Here is a 24,767-nt window from a genome sequence, read left to right as displayed (position 1 = left end):
TCAATGAGAATGGTTTAAAATTACTAAAAATGTATTATTACTAACCTATCAACATGTAATGGTTCTTCTCTATTATTATATAATTGAACTGCTTTTATTTGTTACTAGTTTTTTATTTTTTAATTTTTATTTATCTCTATTAGTTTTTATTGGAGTATAGTTGCTTTACAGTGTTGAGTTAGTTTCTGCTATATAGCAAAGCGAATCAGGTATACACATACATATATCCACTCTTTTTTAGATTTCCTTTCCATTTAGGTCACCACAGAACATTCAGTAGAATTCTGTGTGCTATACAGTAGGTTCTCATTAATTATCTGTTTTACATATAGTAGTGTATATATGTCATCTCAGTCTCCCAATTCATCCCACCCCTCTTCCCCCAAGCTGTTTTTAAATAGCATCTGTTTTAAAAACATAAATTTCAATTAATGAGGTTACTTAAGTCAAAGGACATTAATATTTAACTATTTTGGTATACTTTTTCAAAATTATTTTCCAGACAGGAGCCTTTCTTCTCCCTTCTCTCCTTCCCCTTGGTTTCTTCTCTATGTCTGTGAGCCTGCTTTTGTTTCATAGATATATTCATTTGTACCATATTTCTTCAAGAAAATTAGAGATACCAAGGGAATATTTCATGCAAAGATGGGCTCAATAAAGGACAGAAACAGTATGGACCTAACAGAAGCAGAAGATATTAAGAAGAGGTGGTAAGGATACACAGAAGAACTGTACAAAAAAGATCTTCATGACCCAGATAATCCCGATGGTGTGATCACTCACCTAGAGCCAGACATCCTGGAATGGGAAGTCAAGTGGACCTTAGGAAGCATCACTATAAACAAAGCTAGTGGAGGTGATGGAATTCCAGTTGAACTATTTCAAATCCTGAAAGATGATGCTGTGAACGTGCTGCACTCAATATGCCAGCAAATTTGGAAAACTCAGCAGTGGCCGCAGGACTGGAAAAGGTCAGTTTTCATTCCAATCCCTAAGAAAGGCAATGCCAAAGAATGCTCAAACTACCACACAATTGCACTCATCTCACACACTAGCGAAGTAATGCTCAAAATTCTCCAAGCCAGGTTTCAACAGTACATGAACCGTGAACTTCCAGATGCTCAAGCTGGTTTTAGAAAAGGCAGAGGAACCAGAGATCAAATTGCCAACATCCGCTGGATCATCAAAAAAGCAAGAGAGTTCTAGAAAAACATCTATTTCTGCTTTTTTGAGTATGCCAAAGCCTTTGACTGTGTCAGTTCAGTTCAGTTCAGTCGCTCAGTTGTGTCCGACTCTTTGCAACCCCATCGACTGCAGCACGCCAGGCCTCCCTGTCCATCACCAACTCCCGGAGTTTACCCAAACCCATGTCCATCGAGTCAGTGATGCCATCCAACCATCTCATCCTCTGTCGTCCCCTTCTCCTGCCCCCAATCCTACCCAGCATTAGGGTCTTTTCCAATGAGTCAGCTCTTTGCATGAGGTGGCCAAAGTATTGGAGTTTCAGCTTCAATATCAGTCCTTCCAACGAACACCCAGGACTGATCTCCTTTAGGATGGACTGGTTGGATCTCCCTGAAGTCCAAGGGACTCTCAAGAGTCTTCTGTGGATCACAATAAACTGTGAAAAATTCTGAAAGAGATGGGAATACCAGACCACCTAACCTGTCTCTTGAGAAATCTGTATGCAGGTCAGGAAGCAACAGTTAGAACTGGACATGGAACAACAGACTGGTTCCAAATAGGAAAAGGAGTATGTCAAGGCTGTATATTGTCTCCATGCGTATTTAACTTATATGCAGAGTACATCATGAGAAACGCTGGGCTGGAAGAAGCACAAGCTGGAATCAAGATTGCCAGGAGTAATATCAATAACCTCAGATATACAGATGACACCATCCTTATTGCAGACAGTGAAGAAGAACTAAAGAGCCTCTTGATGAAAGTGAAAGAGGAGAGTGAAAAGATTGGCTTAAAGCTCAACATTCAGAAAACAAAGATCATGACATCTGGTCCCATCACTTCATGGCAAATAGATGGGGAAACAGTGGAAGACTTTTATTTTGGGGGGGCTCCAAAATCACTGCAAATGGTGACTGCATCCATGAAATAAAAAGACACTTACTCCTTGGAAGAAAAGTTATGGCCAACCTAGACAGCATGTTAAAAAGCAGAGACATTACTTTGCCAACAAAGGTCCATCTCATCAAGGCTATGGTTTTTCCAGTAGTCATGTATAGATATGGGAGTTGGACTATAAAGAGAGCTGAGCATGGAAGAATTGATGCTTTTGAGCTGCAGTGTTGGAGAAGACTCTTGAGAGTCCCTTGGACTGTAAGGAGATCCAACGAGTCCCATCATAAAGGAAATCAGTCCTGAATGTTCATTGGAAGGACTGATGTTGAAGCTGAAACTCCAATACTTGGGCCACCTGATGCGAAGAGCTGACTCATTGGAAAAGACCCTGATGCTGGGAAAGATTGAAGGCAAGAGGAACAGGAATGACAGAGGATGAGATGGTTGGATGGCATCACTGAGTCAATGGATATGAGTTTTTGTAAACTCTGGGAGTGGTGATGGACAGGGAGGCCTGGCATGCTGCAGTTGATGGGGTCGCAAAGAGTCAGACACGACTGAGCTACTGAACTGAACCGAACCGTATTTTAGATTCCACAAATACGTGATAGCATGGTATTTCCCTTTCTCTTTCTGACTTATTTTCCTTAGTGTGATAATCTCTGGGTCTATCCATGCTGCAAATAGCATTATTTCATTCTTTTTAATGGCTGAGTAATATATCACTGGGGGCTTCCCTGGTGGCTCAGATGGTAAAGAATCTGCCTGCAGTCCAGGAGACCCAGGTTCAGTCCATGGGTTGGGAAGATCTCCTGCAGAGAGATATGGCAACCCACCCCAGTATTCTTGCCTGGAAAATTCCATGGACAGAGGAACCCAGCGAGGTATATCCATGAGATTGCAAAGTCAGACACAAGCGACCAACACACACACACACACACACAATATGTCATTGTGTATTTATACCACATCTTCTTTATCCATTCATTTGTCAAGAATACTATGTCTATCAACAGTAATTACCCAGGTTCTCAAATTTCTTTCAATTTTATTTTATGGTAACTTACAAGAAACAGGTTTTAAAGTAATTAAATCCACTGTTTTTTGGATTGTTTTTTGCTTTGTGATTTCTGTGTTTTTCATTCTTAGAAAAAATTTCCTCTTCTGAGGGTTTACAGAATGCTCATTTACCGTTTTTTTCTAGTTTAGTTTAGTTTACGTTGGTTTAGTTTTATTTTGTCTTAATTTTAAGCACATCACTAAGTCATTTCAGTTGAGCTTTATTTTACCCCAAAGACCTAACCAATTGTTCCAGCATCATTTATTGAATACTCTTCCCTTTACATTACTGATTTTTGGTGGAAATTTAGCTATATATTAAATTCTTACATATAAGAGTATTGGTTTCTGAAATGTTTATATTGCTCCATTGATCAAACTGTCAATTCTTGCCCTAATACATAGCATCTTGATAACTAAAGGTTTATTGTAGGCTTTATTATCTTGTAAGACAAATTTCTCTTCATGACTCTTTTCATCTCATTTTACTTATTTTGCTGGAATTTTCATACAATTCAAGACTCTGTACTTTAAAAAATGAGGTATATTTTTACTTTGTTTAGTGAAACTTAGAAGAACTCAAGAAAAATTGTACTGGTATCACATTAAGCCTTTAAATTATTTGAAAAGAATTAAATAATTACCTTCATAATATTTAATATTCTCACTCAGGAACATGGTATATCTCTGTTTGTATTCTCCTTTTATATCTCTCCATATATTTTCTAATTCTCTTTATATAGATAACACACAAGTCTCTAATTTGTTTTTCACTGATTTCTTATTAGAGGTACTTATAAATTTGCCTAATTATTTTTGATGACACAGGTTAAAATAATTTCACCATTATAATTTTTTCATCTTTGTAATTTGACTAGATTACTGCTGGTGAAAAGAAGCAACTATTCATATTTTGTGTTTATCTTTGCATCTGGACATTTTCCTAAATTCTGTAGTTTGAATGATATTTGTTTAAGTTTCTTGAGTCTTCTAGGCTGTCAAAGCAATAGTTTATAAAATATTTTCTCTTTAATAACTGTAGCTTATTTCCCTTAGCTTTATTATTGTTTTTCAAATTTACTAAGTTTAATTAAATAATAATGAAGACATTAAAGGTAATATTTTGTTCCTGAAATAAACATATATATGTATATGTGTGTGTATATATATATTTCAGAATGCTGCCTCTAGATTTTGTTATTCACTGAAATGTTAAGGAAGTTTCCTCCCTTGCTTATTTTCTAAGAAGACTTTCCTGAGGAATAGATAGTAAATTTTGTTGGATAATTTTATAGCATCTGCAGGAACAATTATGTTGCTTTTCTCCTCTGACCTATTACTAATGGACAATATTAATAAATTTACTATTAATAAGTGAATCTTATATTCTGAGATTAAAAGCTACATACTATTTTGGGAATATTATGTTTCTAATATAGTACTATATTGTTTTCATTGGTTTATTTAAGATTTTTACATTTATCTCTGAAGTGTCATTGTGGTAATGGTGACAGGGACCCACGTTCCCTATATTCTAGGGGCCTTTTACCAGGAATCTTTTTTTTAATGGAACTAGGTAGCATATTATGATGTAAGTTCTATAAGAGCAGAGAGCCTTGTTTTGTTTTTTGTTTTGTTTTATTTTAATTGAAGTGTATTTGATCTACAATGTTGTGTTAATTTCTGCTGTACAAGAAAATAATTCAGTTGTATACATATATGTAATCTTTTTTATGTTCTTTTTCATTATAGTTTATCATAGGATATTGAATATAGTTCCCTATATATACAGTAGGACCTTGCTGCTTATCCATTCTGTATTTACTAGTTTGCATCTACAAACCCCAAATTCCAACTCCATCCCTCTCCCATCCCTCCTCCCCCTTGGCCCCCACAAGTCTATTCTCTATGTCTGTGAGTCTGTTTCTGTTTTATAGATAAGTTCACTTGTGTCATATTTTAGATTCCACATAGGATTGATATCCTATGGTATCTGCCTTTCCCTTTTTGACTTGCTTCACTTAATATGGTAATCTCTGTTTATATCAATGTTGCTGCAAATTGTTTTATTTCATTTTTTTTTATGGCTGAGCAGTATTCCAGTGCTTGTATGTGGCACATCTTCTTTATCCATTCATCTGTTGATGTACTTTTAGGTTGTTTCCATGCCTTGGCTATTGTGAATGGTTTTGCTGTGAACATGAGGGTGCATGTGTCTCTTTGAATTATACTTTTGCCAGTTATATGCCCAGGAGTGGGATTGCTGGATCATATGGTAATTATTTTTTAGCTTTTTTGAGGAACCTCCATACTGCTTTCCATAGTGGCCATACCAATTTACATTCCCACCAACAGTGTGGAAGGGTTCCCTTTTTTCCACACTGTCTCAGCATTTGTTATCTGTAGACTTTTTAATAATGGCCATTCTGACCAGTGTGAGGTGTTACCTCATTGTAGCTGTGTTGAGCATCTTTTCATGTGCTTGTTGGCAATCTGTATGCCTTCTTTGGACATTTAGGTCTTCTGCCAATTTTTTCAATTGGGTTATTTGGTTTTATGTTACTGAGTTGTACATGCTATTCATATATTTTGAAAATTAAGCCCTTATTGGTCTCGTTGCAAATGTTTTCTACAGTCTGTAGGTTGTCTTTTCATTTTGTTTATAATTTCCTTTGTTGTACAAAAGCTTATAAGTTTGATTAGGTTCCATTTGTTTATTTTTGCTTGTATTTCTATTGCCTTGGGAGGCTGACCTAAGAAAATATTGGTACTGTTTATGTCAGAGAATGTTTTGCCTATGTTCTCTTCTAGGAGTTTTATGGTATCATGTCTTATATTTAAGTCTTTAAGCCATTTTATTTTTGTGTATGGTGTAAGGGTCTGTTCTAATTTCATTGATTTACATGCAGCTGCCTGACTTTACCAACACCATTTGCTGAAGAGACTGTCTTTTCTCCATTGCATATGCTTGCCTCCTTCGTCAGAGATTAATTGCCCATTGGTGTGTGGGTTTATTTCTGGGCTCTCTCTTCTGTTCCCTTGATCTGTCTGTCTGTTTTGTGCCAATCCCAGACTGTTCTGATTACTGTGTGTGTGCATGCTAAGTCACTTCAGTCATGTCCAACTGTTTGTGACCCCACGGGCTGTAGCCTGCCAGGTTCTGTCCATGGGATTCCTCGGGCAAGAATACTGGAGTGGGTTGCCATGCTCTCCTCCAGGGGATCTTCTAATTCCAGTAATCAAACCCACATCTCTTAACTTTCCTGCATTGGCAGACATGTTCTTTACCACTGGTGCCACCTAGGAAGCCCATGATTACTGTAGCTTTGTAGTATTGTCTGAAATCTGGGAGGTTTATGCCTCCTGTTGTGCTCTTTTTCTTCAAGACTGCTTTGGCAATTCTGGGTTTTTTAATAGAGGTCTTTGTTTCATTTGCTGATGATTCGTTTAAGACCTTAGAAGTGTACCTGATACAAAATTAGTATTCAGTTAAATACTTGTTGAATGGATTAACGAATTCTCTGTTTTACTGATATTTACCTTCTTCAGTCATTTTATACTTGACATACATTTGTTGATTCTTTATTTTGAGTCTTTACCTGAGGAACTGGAATAAAACATAGAAATTCAGATATCACACGTACACATTTTTTTCCTTATGAGTATGAGCATGGTGTACTTGTTAAGCCTTTAAATACTGGAGGATATCCTTCTGTTACCACAGGAATGGAAAAATAGCTGTTTGTGCAAAATTTTGCCATCAAAATTATACTATATGTTCCATTATTTTCTGGTACTTAGCATTGCTGGGGAATATTGTGAAGCTGACATCTGTTTATTTGCCTATTCTTTTCTTTAAAGCCAGGATGCTTTATTCCTAACTTTTAAATACAATGACAAAAATACTACATTAGTTTTTTAAAAACATACATATATAGGCACTATGTTAGTTGCTCATTCGTGTCCAACTCTTTGTAACCCCATGGATTGTAACCCACCAGCCTGCTCTGTCCATGAGGTTTTCCAGGCAAGAAGACTAGAGTGGGTTGCTATTTCCTTCTCCAACGAATCTTCCAGACCCAGGAATCGAACGTGGGTCTCCCACAGTGCAGGCGGTTTTTTACCATCTGAGCCACCAGGTAAGCCATATGTGCACTATATAAGGTAAAAATCACTCTACTTAGTCCTATTTCTCTGGCACATAACTCGTTCAAAATAACCTCACTCCTCAGATATAGCTTCTCTACCAGTTGTTTTTTCCTCTAGATTTGTTTTATGTATGTTATATGGATAGGTATTTTCTTCTTTCTGAAATGAGATTACACTCTTATAACAGGGACCTGAAAGAGAACTCCAAAAACATTTTGGAATAGACTGCCATTTTCTTCTTCATCTAGATGGGCACAGAAATTAACACTGAAATGAATTTTCTTGACTCACTGCTTGAATGGCCCTTCCTGATTGTGTAAATGTTAGAGGAGCAGGCACATGTCACCCTGAGGAAAAGGCATTGTAGGTATTTTTGTGTCTTTACCAAAACTGCCTTTTCTCAGTGTCCCTAGGTATGTGGACATTACCTGGCCTTTGAGTGGAAAGTGGAAAATTTTATGTGGCTCATGTAGCCCCGTTTAATTGAATGGATGGAAGCTTCAACCCCTTCTCATTCAAGAATCAACCTTTCTAAAATCTCAGAGGTGGATTAAGATGGTCCCACCTAGCACAAGGATCCCAAAATAAACAAAGAAATTTTGAGTTTCCAGAAGATGAGGAAGTAATGTATGTATTACAAAGCTGGAGAGGGAAAAGAGCCCCAGTAACCTATCAGGAGGTTAAGATAGTACACCATAGGACACGGGTTCCCCACCATGGATAAGCACCTAAAGAGGGAGAATGGCCAATATATTTCTAGGAACAACGATACCTTCTTTTAAATTTGAGCATGTTTTCAATAAGACTGTAGTTACCTTCTATTAGCTCTAAAATTTAAACAGAAATATGTTAAATAAAATATCCTAATCTTTGGTACTTCAGGATATGAAAGAAGAGGAAAAGAGTCCATTGCAGACCCCAAAGTGAAGAAAAGCTATCAGGGGCAGGCTATGATGAGGAACTGATGGATGGACTCATCTGAACATAAGCCCTCCATGGAAATCTAAGAGATTATACTAGTGACAGAGGTAGATGTAATTAATACTTTGTACAGTATTGAGATAGCTGCACGAACCGTCTTATTTTGATATTATGAAAAGTGTAGGACTCAAAAGATGGGAGAGTTTGAGGAGTATCAGTTTACAAGTACTTGACTATAAATGATTCTCATCTGCCCTAATAGGTATAGTGAACAGTCTCTAGGAGGGCCCCAGTGACCCCACTTCCTAGTATCATCCCTCCCCTTGACTGTGTGCTTAATTTAGTGATTAACTTCTAGTGAATAAAATGCAGCTAGAAGGTGATGGAATGTCACATCCAAGATTAGGTTTTGAAAGGACTGTGGATTTCATTTTAGGCATTCTCTCTTACTCATCCTGAAGCAAGCAAGCTGCAGTGTTGTAAACTGCCCGGTGGGGAGACCCACCTGGCAAGGAATTGAGGGAGGTCTCCAGCCAATAGTCAACAAGAAACTAAGGCTCTCAGTTCAATAGCTTACAAGGAACTGAAGTATGCAAAAAACAACATGAGTGTGCTCGTAAGTAGATTCTTCCCCTGTTAAGCTTTCATATGAGAACATAACCCTGATTTATGAATTGACTACAACTTCATGAGAAAACTTATGCCAGAATCTAACTAAGTAACACCTGGATTCCTGAACCACAGAGACTATGAGAAACTAAATGTGTGTTGTTTTAAGTTGGTGAGTTTGGAGGGTAATTTGTTGTGCAACAACAGATAATTAATTCAGTTAGAAAAATAATAAAATGTGTCACAAATAGTTGATTGTTTGGGCAAAGATTGATTTGAGATTCTTCATGGAATCAAATGTTTAATCAAGTCAGAGTTAGGAAATACAATGATGTGTTCAAGGATGCATCATCATACAGAGCAGTAAGCCATGGGATATTAACAAACCATCCATTTCCATGATTCCACTGGCATCTTAAGATATATATGTAAATATGTTTTAGAAGAGACAAAGGCTTTGGTGGAGCCTAGTCGGAGAAGGTAATGGCACCCCACTCCAGTACTCTTGCCTGGAAAATCCCATGGACGGAGGAGCCTCGTAGGCTGCAGTCCATGGGGTCACTAAGACTTGGACAAGACTAAGCGACTTCACTTTCACTTTTCACTTTCATGCAGTGGAGAAGGAAATGGCAACCCACTCCAGTGTTCTTGCCTGGAGAATCCCAGGGACGGCGGAGCCTGGTGGGCTGCCGTCTGTGGGGTCGCACAGAGTCGGACACGACTGAAGCAACTTAGCAGCAGCAGTAGCAGTGAGACAACCCTGACTTTTCTTTCTTCCCTTCCAATGACATCGCGTGAAAACACAAAGTTACATAGGAATATTGGCCAAAAATCCAGTAGATCCCAAGTAAAGCCACTAATCAGAGTACTGAGGGGGCCTTACATGAGAATGCCTAGCAGTCCAGGGCTTTCACCTGCCAATGGCTGCAGAAGAGCCACTGTCCTTGCACCCCTCCTCCTTCCAACCCCATACAGTGGTCTCCTCATTAACAAGTTTCTTTCTGCATGCTTTTAGGGAATTCAATTTCCAGGATTCAACATAGCTGAGGGCATATGTAGACAGATGGTGGAGCAATGTGTCTAGAGATATCAAGTTGATAGCATAAAAGAATAGAGACAGAAAGCACTGAAGCCTCCTTGCTCTGATCAGTACATTTTTTTTTATTATAGCCATAGGCTGTTGCAAGGTACTCTCAGTGTTTTCCATCCTTATATATGTCGTGTTATAATCCTAAAAATTAATCAGTCTTCAAATACATAATTGCAGTGTTCTAGTCTATTTTTAATCTGTGATTTTATATAATATTCACATTACAAGTCTATTTCTAGAATCTGCCTGCAACAGGGCCTGGTCAGTCAGATGATGTGGTTTTGCAGTTTGCAAAGCAAACTCTAGGCTCTAGACTGCCTGGGTTCGAGTGCCATTTCTCCTGTTTACTGGCTGTGTCACTTTGGGCAAGTGACTTAATCTCTCCAGGCTTCAACCTTCTTACTTTTAAGATAGAGATAATAATAGCACTTACCTGATAGCATTATTCTGAGGATTCAGTGAGTTATTCCTTATAAATTGCTTAGACAGCAACATCTCCACAAATGGGTTTGCTCTGTTATCCATTAGTTTCATCATAGAATAGCAGATGCTGGGGGAGAGTAGGGGTGTTGGTGGACAAGAAAAGAAACCTTCAACTTCCTCAGTACAGAGAAGTTCCTTTGCCTCAGGAGTCAGCCTGACCCAGAAACAGTGTTAGTGGTGTGACATAAAGCTGTTTCACATTCCCTGAAAATCCCAGATTAATATTAATACTCATGAGGTAGTCTCTGGAGGCCCAGACTTGGACCTGCTTCCACCTTAGCCCTGTTGGGCCTTAATTCATACATATTCACTCAGACAAGTATGGCTTAAGCTGGGGGAAAAGTCAGCTTATTGGTCCTTTGTTTTTTATTTTATGGTTCTGTCTTTTCTTTTGGAAAACAAGTAATTTATTCTCTTGCCCCTCAGGGAGCAGAGCAGGTCATACACTGAAAACAACTGTCTATGGAAAAAAGGACAATGGTTTTTTCAGACAACAGTTCTTCTAAAAACATCATCTCTTCAGTAGAGAAAATTAAGCTTGCTTGCTTGCTGTTTTCTCAATACTCTAAAAACAAACAAACCAAAGACAGCTCATGAGACTGGTAGTTTTCTTGTGATTATTCTTATCTCAAGCTTCATAGTGAATGAATCCTTCCCCCAGGAGTAGGGATGGAGGCCCAAGTACTGAGGAACAAGAGGCATGAGACACTCCCTACCCCCGCCCCCAGCCCCCTTACCCCCCTCAGGCGTGTTCTTGGGGATAAACTCTGCTAACCTGAAGGAAAACCTCTGGTTTGAGGTTGGGCTCAGAATTCTGCAGAGCATAAAGAACTCCCTTCTTCTCACGGGACTAATCAACACACATAAGCCTATCCTTGTGTGCACACACTATTCTACATTTCACAGTTACTCCCTTACAGTTTGTGTATTTGTGTGCATACACACTCTGCTCTCCTATAAGTGTATCTGAGACACATTCACACGTGCATGCACATGGTGGTCCTGTCCAAGGTTTAGTGTCAGAATCATGGAAGGGTGAGGGGCTGACATCTGCTCAGGAAAGGGAGCTTCTTAATAGATTATGATCAAAGTAAAACTGAGACATAGTCCTTCTCAGCTCCTCTGGCAAGGTTCATGAGGTACAGTGCTAGGCCAGGAATAGCTCCCTGCAGGGATTTGATATTTATCTTTAAAGTCGGTTGTTTGAAGTCTTATCAATTTGAGGCATGGAATATCTACCTGATTCTGAGATATAAGAATAGGAGCAAAAGATGAATTTCAGTCATCAGCCAGTCAACATGCATTTAACTGATGCCTGCTGTGGCCCAGGCAGTACCCTGAACACTAGGAGAGAAAGATGATTGAAACACAATTCCTACCCATCATAGTAATAGGGAAGATGAGACACAGAAAGCAGACTACTCCAAGATCAATGTTGTACTGTCAGTGTCCAAAAGGACTATCTCATCAAACACATTAATTTTGGCAGCAGGTCACTGATGTCCACAAAGTCACTTTCTTATGGCCACACAACCAGGTAATAAATGAATGCTTCTTGATGAAATTACTCTCTCCATCCTTCTGCATTGTTCTGTAATTCTACAAAAAACTTTACATAACCCTGTGTTTTAGCCAGGTACCACCATCTGTCCCTAATCCAGGATTGTGAGTGGCCACAAGATGGGAACCTGATCTTAGACACTTTCAAAGCTCTCCGTGACTGACACAGTCATCATTATCCAGAAGATGTGCAATTCATCAGCCTAAAGTGATCTGAAATAGTCTGGATGATATTGCTCTTGGCCCAGGGCTCCATTCATTACACAAAGAAGCAGCACAGATAGTAAAGAACTAAATCCTGAATACAAACTCAAGGTGAAATGCTTCAACCTTGTCATAAAAATTACAGGTATATTTCCAAGCCCTTCTGTTTTCTTATCCATTTTGACCTCAGTTCTTGTATAATTTTACAGACAAAGGTAATGCATTCTCATTTCAGCCAACAGGAAAAAGATCAGGTCCCTCAGGTGTGTTTGACTCTTCCTATTCAGAGACAGAATCATTGAAAGGTTTTGGTATATTACTCCTAAGGATTTGTTTAATTTACGCCAAGTCACCCAATCATCAAACATTGATTTCAACAAGAATTAAAAAAAAAATAATCTGCTCTTTGCCAAATACTGGGCAAATAGTTGGTTAGAAATTTGCTTAGCTGAATTATTGACCACTTTAGGCTCAGAAAAAAATAAAAAACAGTAGTTATATTATTTTCCTTGTGCTACTGTAACAAATTGCCACAATCTTGGTGGCTTAAAACAACAGAAAATTATTTTTTCACATTTATAGATGCTTGAAGTCCAAAAACAAGTGGTCAGCACAGCCACATTCTTTCTGGAAGTGCTAGGGAAGAATCCTTCCTGCCTTCTCCTAGTTTCTGGTAGCTCCTGACAATTCCTTAGCATTCCCTGACTTGCCAGTGCAGTACTCCAGACTCGGCCTCTGTCATTTCTGTGTCTGTCTCTGTGTTCTCTCCTCTTCTTAGAAGGAGCCCACCTTAAATCCAGGATGGCTTCCTTTTTAGATCTTAACTAATTGCATCTGCAAAGACCTTGTTTCCAAATAAGGTCACATTTTTGAGGCTCCAGATGGGCATGAATCTTGGGGGGACACCATTCAATAGCTGTCATTGCACTTTGCTTGCTGGAGTCTGCATTGATAAGACTGGTAGTAAATGAGCTGACAGTGGAGGGAAGCTTACCTTTGTTTCCATGAATGAGTTCCTCCCATCTGGCTTCTGATTCTTCACAGTCTTACTCTCTGTCCTATGTGTATCCAGACCCGTACTGCTCACTAGGATTCTGAACTCCTGATTCACGTGATTCTTTTTTTTTCTGCCACTTTATTTGTATTTTTAATGGAAGGATATTGTTTTACAGAATTTTGTGGTTTTCTGTCGTACATCAACAAGAATCAGCCATAGGTATACCCATGTCCCCTCCCTCCCAACCTCCCTCCCATCTCCCTCCCCATCCCACCCTTCTAGATTGTCACAGAGCCCCTGTTTGAGTTCCCTGAGTCATACCGCAAATTCCCATTGGCTATCTATTTTACATATGGTAATGTAAGTTTCCATGTTACTCTTTTCATACATCTCACCCTCTCCCTCCTCCTCTCTGCCCCTGTCCATAAGTCTGTTCTCTATGTCTGTTTCTTCATTGCTGCCCTGAAAATAAATTCATCAGTATCTTTCTAGATTCCATATATATGCATCAGTATACGATATTTATATTTCTCTTTCTGACTTACTTCACCCTGTATAATAGGCTCTAGTTTCGTCCACCTCATTAGAACTAACTCAAATGCGTTCTTTTTTATGGTTGAGTAGTATTCCATTGTATATATGTACCACTGGTTCTTTATCAGATGATTCTTTGACATATGACACTGGTGGTCATGTGTTTGCCAAGCTACTGATCTATGCTCTCGTGAGTACCCTGGCCCATCTGGACCTGAGTATTGCCCCTTTTTTCATTCAAAAAATATTCACTGGACATTTCCAAGTGTCAGGCACTGTCTTGAATGCTGGATTCTCAGCAGTGACAGACAAGGTCTGTACCCTCATGGGGAATAAGGGATGGAAATAAGCCCAAAAGCAAACAGATAGTGGGTGCCCAAAATGGTATCTGGCACATAATAGGTGTTCAGTGAATATTTATGGTTTGACAGAATGAGCAGGAAAGTTTCTGATAGTGACAGTGATATGAAGGAAATAGATTTAATGTGAAATAGAACATTTAAATAAGGTCAATATGGAAAGTTTCTCTAAGAATATGTTGGTTAGATTGAAGTATAAAGAAAAGGAAAGGGCTAGCTGAGGAGAAGGTATGTCTAAGAGGAAAGAACAAGTGAGTTCTGAAAGGAACATCACTAAGTTGAGAAGAAACTGGGGATGGGAGGCAGAAATACAACGATTTGGCAGAGGTAAACTGAGCAAAAGTGAAAGTGTGAGTTGTTCAGTCACATCCAACTCTTTGCAACACCATGGATTGTAGCCTGCCTGGCTCCTCTGTCCATGGAATTTTCCAGGCAAGAATACTGGAATGGGTTGCCATTCCCTTCTCCAGGGGATCTTTCCAACCCAGGTATCAAATCCAGGTCCCCTGCATTGCAGGAAGATTCTTTACCATCTGAGCCACTCTGGACCTCCAAACTGAGTAAGGGGAAGACTAATTCACAATCATGTCGAAAAGGAAGAGGGAAGCTTGGGTATACACTGGAGGTCAGACAGAGAAGTTTGGGCTTACTTTCCAAGGCAACTAGAAGCCATTTGAGGTTTAAGCGGTGAATCAATCTGATTTAACTCATGAATTAAAAGATCGCCGTAACTACTCTGAGGAGAAAATATTGTCAGAGGCAAGATTTGAGGAAGGAAGACAGTTTAGGAAGTGCATCAGTTAGAATGTTTTTGCATATCAACAGGTCATAGGTGTAAAAGATATTGATCCCTTCAGTCCTTAGTGTAACCAGGAAAGGACAGGGCTAGCCAAGGCTGTAAGGTTGGTCTGTCTACAAATAGATCCATCCATTAACCTGAATAAATAGCATCATTTTCTGTGTGACATAATGTGAACAAGACTGGAAAGTACTGCTCTAAAGAATATTTTTCATGTTTTCTGTCTATGCAGCTTCTTTTATACACTCTATGTCTGGAGAATTTCTCACTGTGGTACCCAGTCTCTGAGATGCCTTCCAATGATCCCCAAATCCTGATATTCACATTGCCGTGTAGTCCCCTCCCACACTGTACCAAGGTTTAGTTTCTGTAAGTAACAGAACATGACAGAAGTCACTTCTAAGATTAGGTAGTAAAAGAATGTGGCTTATATCTTGCCCTCTATCTCTCTTGGGTCACTCACTCTGGGGTAGCCAGCTGCCATGTCTTGAGAATATCCAGGTATCCCTGTGGAGAACCCACATGGCAGGGAACTCAGATTTCAGCCAGCCAATAGCCAACCAGTAAACCTTCTTGAAAGCAGCCCCAGTCAAGCCTTCAGGTGATATAGCCCTGGCTTGACTGCAACCTCATGAAAGACCTTGAAACACAACCACTCAGCTAAGTTGCCCTCCGGTTCCTGAGCTCAGAAACTATGAAATATCAAATGTCAGTTGTTTTAAGTTGCTAAGTTCTGGGCTGATTTGTTACATAGCAATAGATAACTAAGGCATCCCCACTCTGAGCCGTGCCGCTCCAAGGTGGAAGCCAGAAACTCTTTTTACTTGCTTCCCTTACAGCTGGGGTGAAGGCAAGTGGCCTGAACTTTGCCAGTCTAACCCGTCTGACCCAGTTCAGGAAATGATGACATGAAGGAGGAGAACTGATTCTGGGATAGGTGGTGGAGGGAGATTCAACTTCCAGAGGAGGCAAAAGTAAAGGTGCTAGTGCTAACTCTCACGCCCAGCCTTAGTCTCTGTGGTCTGCTTTGTCTGCCCCAGTGGTGGCAGAAGTGGTAAGGTGTCCATTGAAGCTGTCTGCTGATGTCTCATGGATAGTGTTCCTGGAATCCAAATCTGATGCACTGCAACTCTAGGACATTCTTTCACACATTTTGTTTAAACTATTTAGTGGGCTGTGTTGTTGGCAACTAGGAACTTAGACTGACACAGAAGTCTTTGAAATCAAGAAGACACTGCCTCAGAGTGGCTTAGATAATGTGGAAATGAATTGCCTCCTATCACAAAAAGGCTGCAGAGGTATGCCATCAAGACTCTGGGGCCACGTAACTAGAACTTTAGAGTCTGTGCCCTTCTTTCAATGTGCATTCCATCCTCCCTGGCTGGTCACAGTTTGGCTGTGGCATTTCTGGTCATCAGATTAGACACAACAATGTCCAGAGGTTGAAGGAGGCTATATTTTCTTTGTATCCCTTTTGTAAGAGTGAAGAACCTTACTTAGGAGCCTTCCATAAACTTTCCTTCATGTCTCATTGGCCATAATTTGATTAGGTGCTCCGTCCTTAAGCAGTCACTGCTTTAGGAGAATGGTATACCACTGTTGTCTTGGATTAATTAGGTTCTATCTCCGGGATCTGGGGATGGAGCCAGACTCCCTTAAAGCACCTGGCCAGGAGGAAGAAGGTGGCTACATGGAAAACATTAGAGCTTTCCTAGAGATTCATAGATTCTGAGTAAACGAGTGACAGTCTATTATTGGAGGTTATTACAGTGTCTAGGCAGGAGATTACAGTGGTTTATGTTAGAGTAATGGAGGAGGGAACAGAGAAGAAAACAGATTGAGATATATTACATACTTAAAAGCAATAAAGTTTGCTGGTGGATTGAATTAGGAAGAGAAGCATGGGGAAGAGATAAAGGGAATGATGCATTCATTACTTTATACCTGAGCATTTAAATGTGTAATTTAATTGAAGGAGGCAGGTTGGGAAGAAACAGGTAAGGATGAAGTTACACCTTTAAATGGTTTTCCAAGTTAGTTTCACATATGAGTTTAGAGATGAAAGGGAAATTGTCGATAGAAATCGCAACTTGAGAGTCATCAGTATATAGAGAGAATTTAAAACCCTACCACCAAATGAAATGCCTTGAGGAAAAGTATAGCAAGACAGTAGAGGTCCAAGAACCAAGCTCAGGCCAGGAAGAACAGCTGGAGGCCAGGTAAAAGAGGAGAGGTCAGTAGAGAAGAATAAAATTGAGTAGCCTGGGGGAAAGAAAACCAAGATAGACCTCAGAGTTCAGGAGATGGTTCCAGTCATTGTCCTCTAGCCTCTCCTGTCCTGATTCTTCCTTTCACTCCCACTCCATCCCCAGATGTCTGTGTTTGCATTTTAACGTGCATCTGCATTTGAAATTTTATGGAATAGATTTAAGTGAGTTTCACTCCCAGTTGAGCCTAAAAAATCACTGGAGATTGAAGGAAAATAGGAACATAATTGAGGAGAAAAAAACACTTTGGAAAACTTGTCTCCTTTTTCTTTCTTGAATAATATATTCAAAACATTTTCCTCATAACCCACAAAACAAGCATTGAATATATCTTTTACTACCTGCAAATATTTTAAAATGGAAACAAATGAAGACTACCTCTTAATATTTTATTGAGGCAGTATCCTTAAAGCAGTAATTATTTTGCAGTTATTGAAGGGGAGGAAAACTTACGTCCAGTTAGAGGAAACTCTTTCTGCAAAATCTCAATTCTGGTGAGTTGCAGATAGAGAATTTGAGGTCTCTGTATTGGAGGAAGGCAATTCTAATTCCTACACAAAAGGTCGAAGTACAGAAGAGAAGTAGCAAAAGAATGCAGACCAGGAGATCAGTGGAGAGATCCAAACCACAGTGGGAGCTCCAATTTATTACTCAGGTGGGACTGAGTTAGCAGAATAATAAGAGCACAGAGTGTTTTGCTTGTAGTTTATCATGTAATCACCTCGGCTTTAATCAGTTCTTTAGTAAGCTTATATAATTTTAGAGTGTGGATTTGGTTTTCCTGTAGTTACCCAGAGGGATCATAAGAGACTCTAAGAATGTATCTTGTGTAGTCACTAAGTCGTGTCCGGCTCTTTGTGACCCCATGGACTGTAACTTGCTAGGCTCCTCTGTCCATGGGATTCTCCAGGTAAGAATACTGGAGTGGGTTGTCATTTCCTTCCCCAGTAGATCTTCCTGACCCAGGGATTGAATCCATGTCTTCTGTATTGGCAGGCGGAGGATCCTTTACCACTGAGCCACCTGGGAAGCCAATAAGAATGTATATAAAATTTAAGAATCCTGCCAGGCAACTCTGAAATGAAATTCATTGGGAGCATACTGTTTGATAGTTAAATTTCAGTCTTTGGAATCTCCCTAACACAGATTTGAATCTTACTTCCATTACTTGCTAGCTGTGTGACCTTGGGCAGGTGACTTGTGCCTCAGAGTTTGTGTTCCCATCTAAAAGTCACGATGATAATAACAGTATCTATTTCAAGTGGTTAATTCAGTTAGACAGTAAAGCACAGCAGACACTATGTACTGCAGAGAAACTACTCAATAAGTGTTGACTATAAATGGCCAGTCTGGAAAGACCACATGGGACGTAATGCAGATTGATCAGACCCTATCCATCCTCATATGCAGGAAACAAAATCAAGGTGTAGATCTGACTGCATCCATCAGAGCTGGTGAAAGCACAGTGCCTATGCTGCTCTTTTGGCCATTTGGGCCCTTCCACTTTAGCACGTGGACCCTGTGCCCTCACCTGAGCCCACTGTACCCACCTGCAGAGGAGGACTGGGCTCAGGAGTCACATAGCCCATCACTACTACTGATCAGCTGTGGGACCTTAGGAAGGCTACTTAATTTTGGTGTTTATGGTACCTCAGCTGTAAAGTAAACTAAAATCAGGTGGCTCAGACAGTAAAGTGTCTGCCCACAATGTGGGAGACCCGGGTTTGATCCCTGGGTTGGGAAGATCCCCTAGAGATGGAAATGGCAGCCCACTCCAATATTCTTGCCTGAAAAATTCCATGGACGGAGGAGCCTGGTAGGCTACAGTCCATGGGATCGCAAAGAGTTGGACACAACTGAGCGACTTCACTTCACAGCTGAAAAGTAAAGATAGTTAATAACAATGCCCTCCTTATAGGCTTGTTATGCAGATTATATGAGCTAATCTCTTTAAAGCAGGGCTTTTCAGGTGGCACTAGTGGAAAAGAACCTGCTTGCCAGTGCAGGAGATGGAAGAGATGTGGATTTGATCCCTGGGTTGGGAAGATCTCCTGGAGGAGGGCATGGCAGCCCACTCCAGTACTCTTGCCTGGAGAATCCATGGACAGAGGAGCCTGGCTGGCCATGGTCCTTAGAGTCGCAAATAAAAACAACTGAAATGGCTTAGCACGTAGCATTTAGAGTATTTCTAGAGTGTCTGGCACATAGCATGAGCTAAAAAAAACTATAGTAAAGAAAATAGGAATATGGTAATTGTAATAATAATTTTCAAATGGACCCCTAGAATGACAAAATCTACTTTGCTTCCTGAAAAAAGCTTTGCAGAATAGATTTATGGAAAGAAAATGAGAAGAAGAAAATTAGGAGCAGATAGATTCAAGATGGGAAAGAAAAGTCAAGAAAGTATAAGCAGTACTAAAAGGATAAAGTTTTGAATAATGAATGTAAGATAGAAGAATAAGAAAACTTAATATGGAAATTTAATATTCAACCCTGAAGTTGTATCAAAAAACTCTTGCATTAAGTGATCCCCAATAGACATTTGAAAAAAAATAGGCATTTGATTAATTGATTGGTTAATTAAATGTGACTAAGTGCTAATCTCTTTAGCTGATAACCTGAAAGCTGGTTCTTTGGACAGACTGTTGTTGTTATTGTTCTGTGCTCACTCATGTCCAACTCTGCGACCCCATGGACTGTGGCCTGCCAGGCTCCTCTGTCTGTGAAATTTTCCAGGCAAGAATACTAGAGCAGGTTGCCATTTCCTTCTCCAGGGGATCTTTCCAACACAAGGATCAAACCTGTGTCTCTTGAGTCTCCTGTATTGGCAGGCAGATTCTTTACCACTGCGCCACCTGGGAAGCCCCTGGGACAGAGTGAGGGCTGAGAAAAACATGTGGTTTTCTTGATACTCTTACCACATTTTGTACAAATCTCTACTCATGAATTAGGCTAGAGGCAATAAAATGGATGCTTGTGTGTGTGTACTCAGATTTTTGTCAAAACTATTTGTTGCTAAGCCAAAGATCATGAAAGGGATGTTGAAACTCTTCTTTAAGTGCTTAATACCTTAGCTAAGGTATAAACATGCACATAAACATGCACACTGACCTCTTAATAAGCACGCACCTGAGTGCAGGTTAACCTACTCTACATCCATTTTCAGCACTGAGGAGGGAAGGAAGCTTCCTGTGGAAGATAATGAAAGGTGTGGGTTATATGGAATCTTTTCTTCTGGCCCTTCAGCTAATTGGACATTCCATGACCACTGTGACATAATCTAGCCAATTTTGGATTCCATCATCTCTCTTTTTCCTGCGTCCAGAGTCACTCTTAACAGTTTCCCAGACCTGTCCAGGGTGAACAACATCAGCCACTTTGAAAGGCAGCTCCAGGGATGCAAAACATATTTCTTTTAAAGTTATTTGGTGAGGGAGGGTCCTAATAAGGTCCAGGTTTCTCTCAGCCAGCACAAGTCTGACCTCTGCTCTCTCTGACCTCATTCTGAAAAGATGAACAAATGGAGAACCATGAGTATCTAAGAGTGGAGGAGTGCCAGGCCCTCTGACCCAGAACGTTGCCTTCTGTTCCTTTCAGTATATCCTTTTATGGTGTACCTGTTAAATGTGTGCTCTTGTGCTCAGTTGCTCAATCGTGTCTGACTCTTTTCGACCACATGGACTATAGCCCACCAGGCTCGTCTGTCCATGGGGTTTCCCAGGCAAACATACTGGAATAGGTTGCCATTTCCTTCTCCAGGGACCTTCCCAACCCAGGGATTGAACCCAAGTCTACTGCACTGGCGTGTATGCATGCTCAGTTGCTCAGTCATATCCAACTCTTTGTGACCCCACGGACTGTAGCCTGCCAGGCTCCTTCGTCCGTGGGATTTTTCAAGCAAGAATACTGGAGTGGGTTGCCATTTCCTTCCCCAGGGGATCTTCCCAGCCCAGGATTGAACCTGAATCTCCTGGGCCTCCTGCATTGGCAGGCAGATTCTTTACTACTGCGTCAGCTGGGAAGCTATTTTTTAAATAGTAAAGCTAATAAATCTCTACTTTATTTAAAGTCAAAGAAATTTGAATGATAACTTTGTTATTGGCAACCATAAAACTGGGAAGGAACCCACACAGCCCAGGAAGGAAGAATCGAGATAAAGCAGAACCTGCTTCTTGATGCAGTGATAGCAGACACATGGGCAAGGTGGAGTTACCCAACTCAAATTTGCTGTAATCTCTCAAGAAAAATTTACCACAGATGGGGAAGGACCAGCTCACAAGATATTGAAAGCCAAGATGAGAGAGTGGTTGTTACGGAATCCAAACCCAGTTCTAATCTCTTGGTCCAAGTGAATTATATTTCAGGCTCTAGAGCAGGTGAGAGGATGAATCCCTGTTTGGCATAATTAAGCAGGAGTTTTGTGAGTATTTCATAGGAGTGCTAATCGCTGCGAGAGAGAATATGGGCTCACTAAGAACATGCCAGCTGAATCTTATTTTCTTTTGCTAAAGGCAAGAAACTGAATCAAACAGAATGCCAATTAATAGGAAGTTCTGCCATTAGGAGTCCCAAACCACTTGCCAAGTACAGAATCTAGATCTTGGGAGTAGGAGTGAGTATATGTTCTAAGAGCAACATGAACATCTTATGGGACTTCTTTTTAAAATTATTTTTTCCAGCTTTTGGGGGGAATAAAAATAAGAAAGTACATATTTAAAGTGTACATGATGATTTGATACACATATACATCTTGAAATGATTACCAAGATAAAGATGAAGTTAATTAACATATCCCATCACCTTGTAACTTTTTATTAAACTTTTGTGCTAGGTAAATTTCAAGTATACAATATTGTATTATTAACTACAGTCACCTATGTACATTGGATCTTTGTAACTGAGAATTTGTACCCTTTGACCTACATCTCCCCATTGTACCTTCCCCTAACCCCTGGCCACCATCACTGTACTCTGATTCTATGAAGATCATTTTTTTAGGTACCACATGTACAGTACCCAGTATTTGTACTTCTCTGTCTGAATATTTCATTAAGTATAATGTCCTCCAGTTTTATCTATGTTGTTGCAAATGGTAGGATTTTCTTCTTTCTAAAGTTAAATAATATTCCATTGTGTATCAGTGTGTATATATATATACATATATATACACATTATATGTGTGTTGTATGTATGTGTCACACTTTCTCTATCCATTCTTGGGTATCTAGGTTGTTTCCTTGACTTGGATATTGTGAATATGCTGCTATGGACATGTGAATGCAGATATTTCTTCACGATAGTGAATTCATTTCCTTCAGATAAATAGCCAGAAGTGAGATAGCTGGATCACATGGTAGTTCTATTTCTAATTTTTTGAGGAACATCCATAGTTGCTGTATCAATTTACATTCCCACCAACAGGGCACCTGGGTTCCTTTTATCCAGATCCATTTCAACCACTATTCTGATACTGGAATGTCACTTCCACACATTTTGTTGATTAAAAGTCACAGGTCAGCCTAGATTCAAGGGAAAGGGAAACAGTCTCCACTTCTTGGTGGAAGGAGTGGTAAAGTCATATTGCAAGGGGACGTGTGGAATGGGAGGGAGGGTCGTGGCTGTCCTCTGGAAACAGTCTGCCAGCTTGTCCTTGGGAAAATTACTCAACCACTTGATTTTACTTTCTTTACCTGTAAAATAGGAAATAAAAACATCCATCACTTAGCAGTGTTGTAATAAATTCAGGAAGTGTGTTTAGCAACACTTCCAACAACAAAATCATATACTAATTGAGTCTGTACTATATGTTGGCAACTATTCCAAGCATTTTATGTAATGTTTATAATTACTCAATGGTGCACATATTAGTTGTTATCTGATGAAAAATCTAGGTACAAAAATGTTAAGTAACTTGTGTTAAGTTGGTTGCACAGTAACTAGTCTCTCTAAATCATGACTGTGTTACAGACATAAAGGACAAATGTATGGATAAAGGAAGGAGCGGGGGGCGGGTAGGGAGATGAATTGGGAGATTGGGATTAACATATATACAAAATAGATGACTAATAAGAACCTACTGTATAGCAGAGGGAACCCTACTAAGTGTTCTGTGGTGACCAAAATGGGAAGAAAAATCCAAAAAAGAAGAGACATATGTATACTTATAAATGATTTGCTTTGCTGTACAGCAGAAACTAACACAACATTGTAAAGCAACTATACTGCAATAATTAATTTAAAAAATCATGCCTCTCTTACTGCTTGCTGTCTCTGAAGGACACATCTTAGTTTTTTTTCTTCAAATTCTGTTGACAGTTGATGCTGTTGATTGTGCCCTTTCTTTTGGCCCATGACTCCCCTCTGTCGAATTTTCCTCCTCTCTGATTGCTACTTTCAATCTCATCTTTGTCAAGCTACATTTTGAATGGTACAGCTCTCTCCCATTTTTCCAGCTCTTCTTTCCTGGAAGAATCCATCCAATGTGGCAACTCAGTTTCTACCTTTTTATGGTTGATGGCCATCCTTTTATATGGTCGAAGTCTCCCTCTCCTAAAACTCTGGGCTTTTAATTCTAAATGTCACAGTGTATGACACAGGTCAGTTTTTGGAATGTCTATGGCTTTCATTCTTTCTTATTCCGTTGGTTGCAATCTTGTTCATTCATACCTAAAATGTTTTTCGAATTTGGATGTTCCTGGCAATCAGCCAATGCCTTTGGCCTGATCTAGGCCCTTGGATATCTTGCATGGCTTATCAAAGTAATTTCTTAACTGAACTTACTACTTTCGGTTCCTCTCTGACACAGTCACATCAGTGTTATTTTTCCACATGCTTTAACGCGTGCTCCTCCTCACCATTACTACACCAACTTTAGCATCCACACCCTCCCTCCTACAGACCGGTTTCTGCTCTACCTCCTCTGAGGGCTGCCTCTCTCAGTGAATTTATTTTCTCTCTTAATTTTCCTAAGGCAGAGTCTACTTGCCTTTTCACAACTTCCTGAAGTTAGCTTTACCTTTACAATCCTGCATTTTCTTTATTCTAATGTAAGGTCCTTGAGGACCCAAACCCCATGTGCAGTAGTATTCTAAAGCTTGTCTGTTGGGTGAACACTCTATGGCATCCTGAACTACTTTTCTGCACAGTTTTGATTTGCTGTGAGATGCTCTAGCAACAACACAGCCTCATGGCTGAGAGTATCAGTTGTACAGATTCTACTCTGCTTTAGAGTAGGACACTAGTGTTAAGTAAAGGCAAAGAAAAAGAAAGTCAAGATTACCCTGCCTCCCCATGTATGAACTTGGGCAGGTGCTAACTTCCTGAATTTCAGGTTTGTCATAGGTAAAAATAAGTGTAATAGCTACGCAGACTTTGTTGGGCTACCAAGGGAGTTAAAGGAGATTATGTAGCTAAAGACTTGTCACACACACAGGAGCTCAGTATTCAAGGGAGTTAGATTATATAGCTAAAAGACCTCTCTCTCTCTCTCTCTCTCTCTCTCTCTCTCTCTCTCTCTCTCTCTCTCACACACACACACACACACACACACACACACACACACACACACAGAGCTCAGTATCCCCTGGTTATTTCTAGGTTTATTGCCTGAAAGGTTGAAGAGCTTGGTGTATGGGAGGTGCCCTGTGTTCCCTTCCAAACA

General features: G+C 39.9%; 1 protein-coding gene across 1 annotated transcript in view; it reads left to right on the top strand.

Annotated features, from left to right (window-relative positions):
- SYT9 (synaptotagmin 9) overlaps positions 1-24,767 on the top strand; it is a 319,437-nt gene that overhangs the window by 86,740 nt on the left and 207,930 nt on the right. The gene's annotated exons all lie outside the window — the stretch shown is intronic.

Source organism: Giraffa tippelskirchi, chromosome 11 (genome assembly GCF_054371585.1).
Source record: "Giraffa tippelskirchi isolate mGirTip1 chromosome 11, T2T-mGirTip1v1.2.pri, whole genome shotgun sequence".
Taxonomy (NCBI): domain Eukaryota; kingdom Metazoa; phylum Chordata; class Mammalia; order Artiodactyla; family Giraffidae; genus Giraffa; species Giraffa tippelskirchi.
This window is presented reverse-complemented; position numbering and strand designations above follow the sequence as displayed.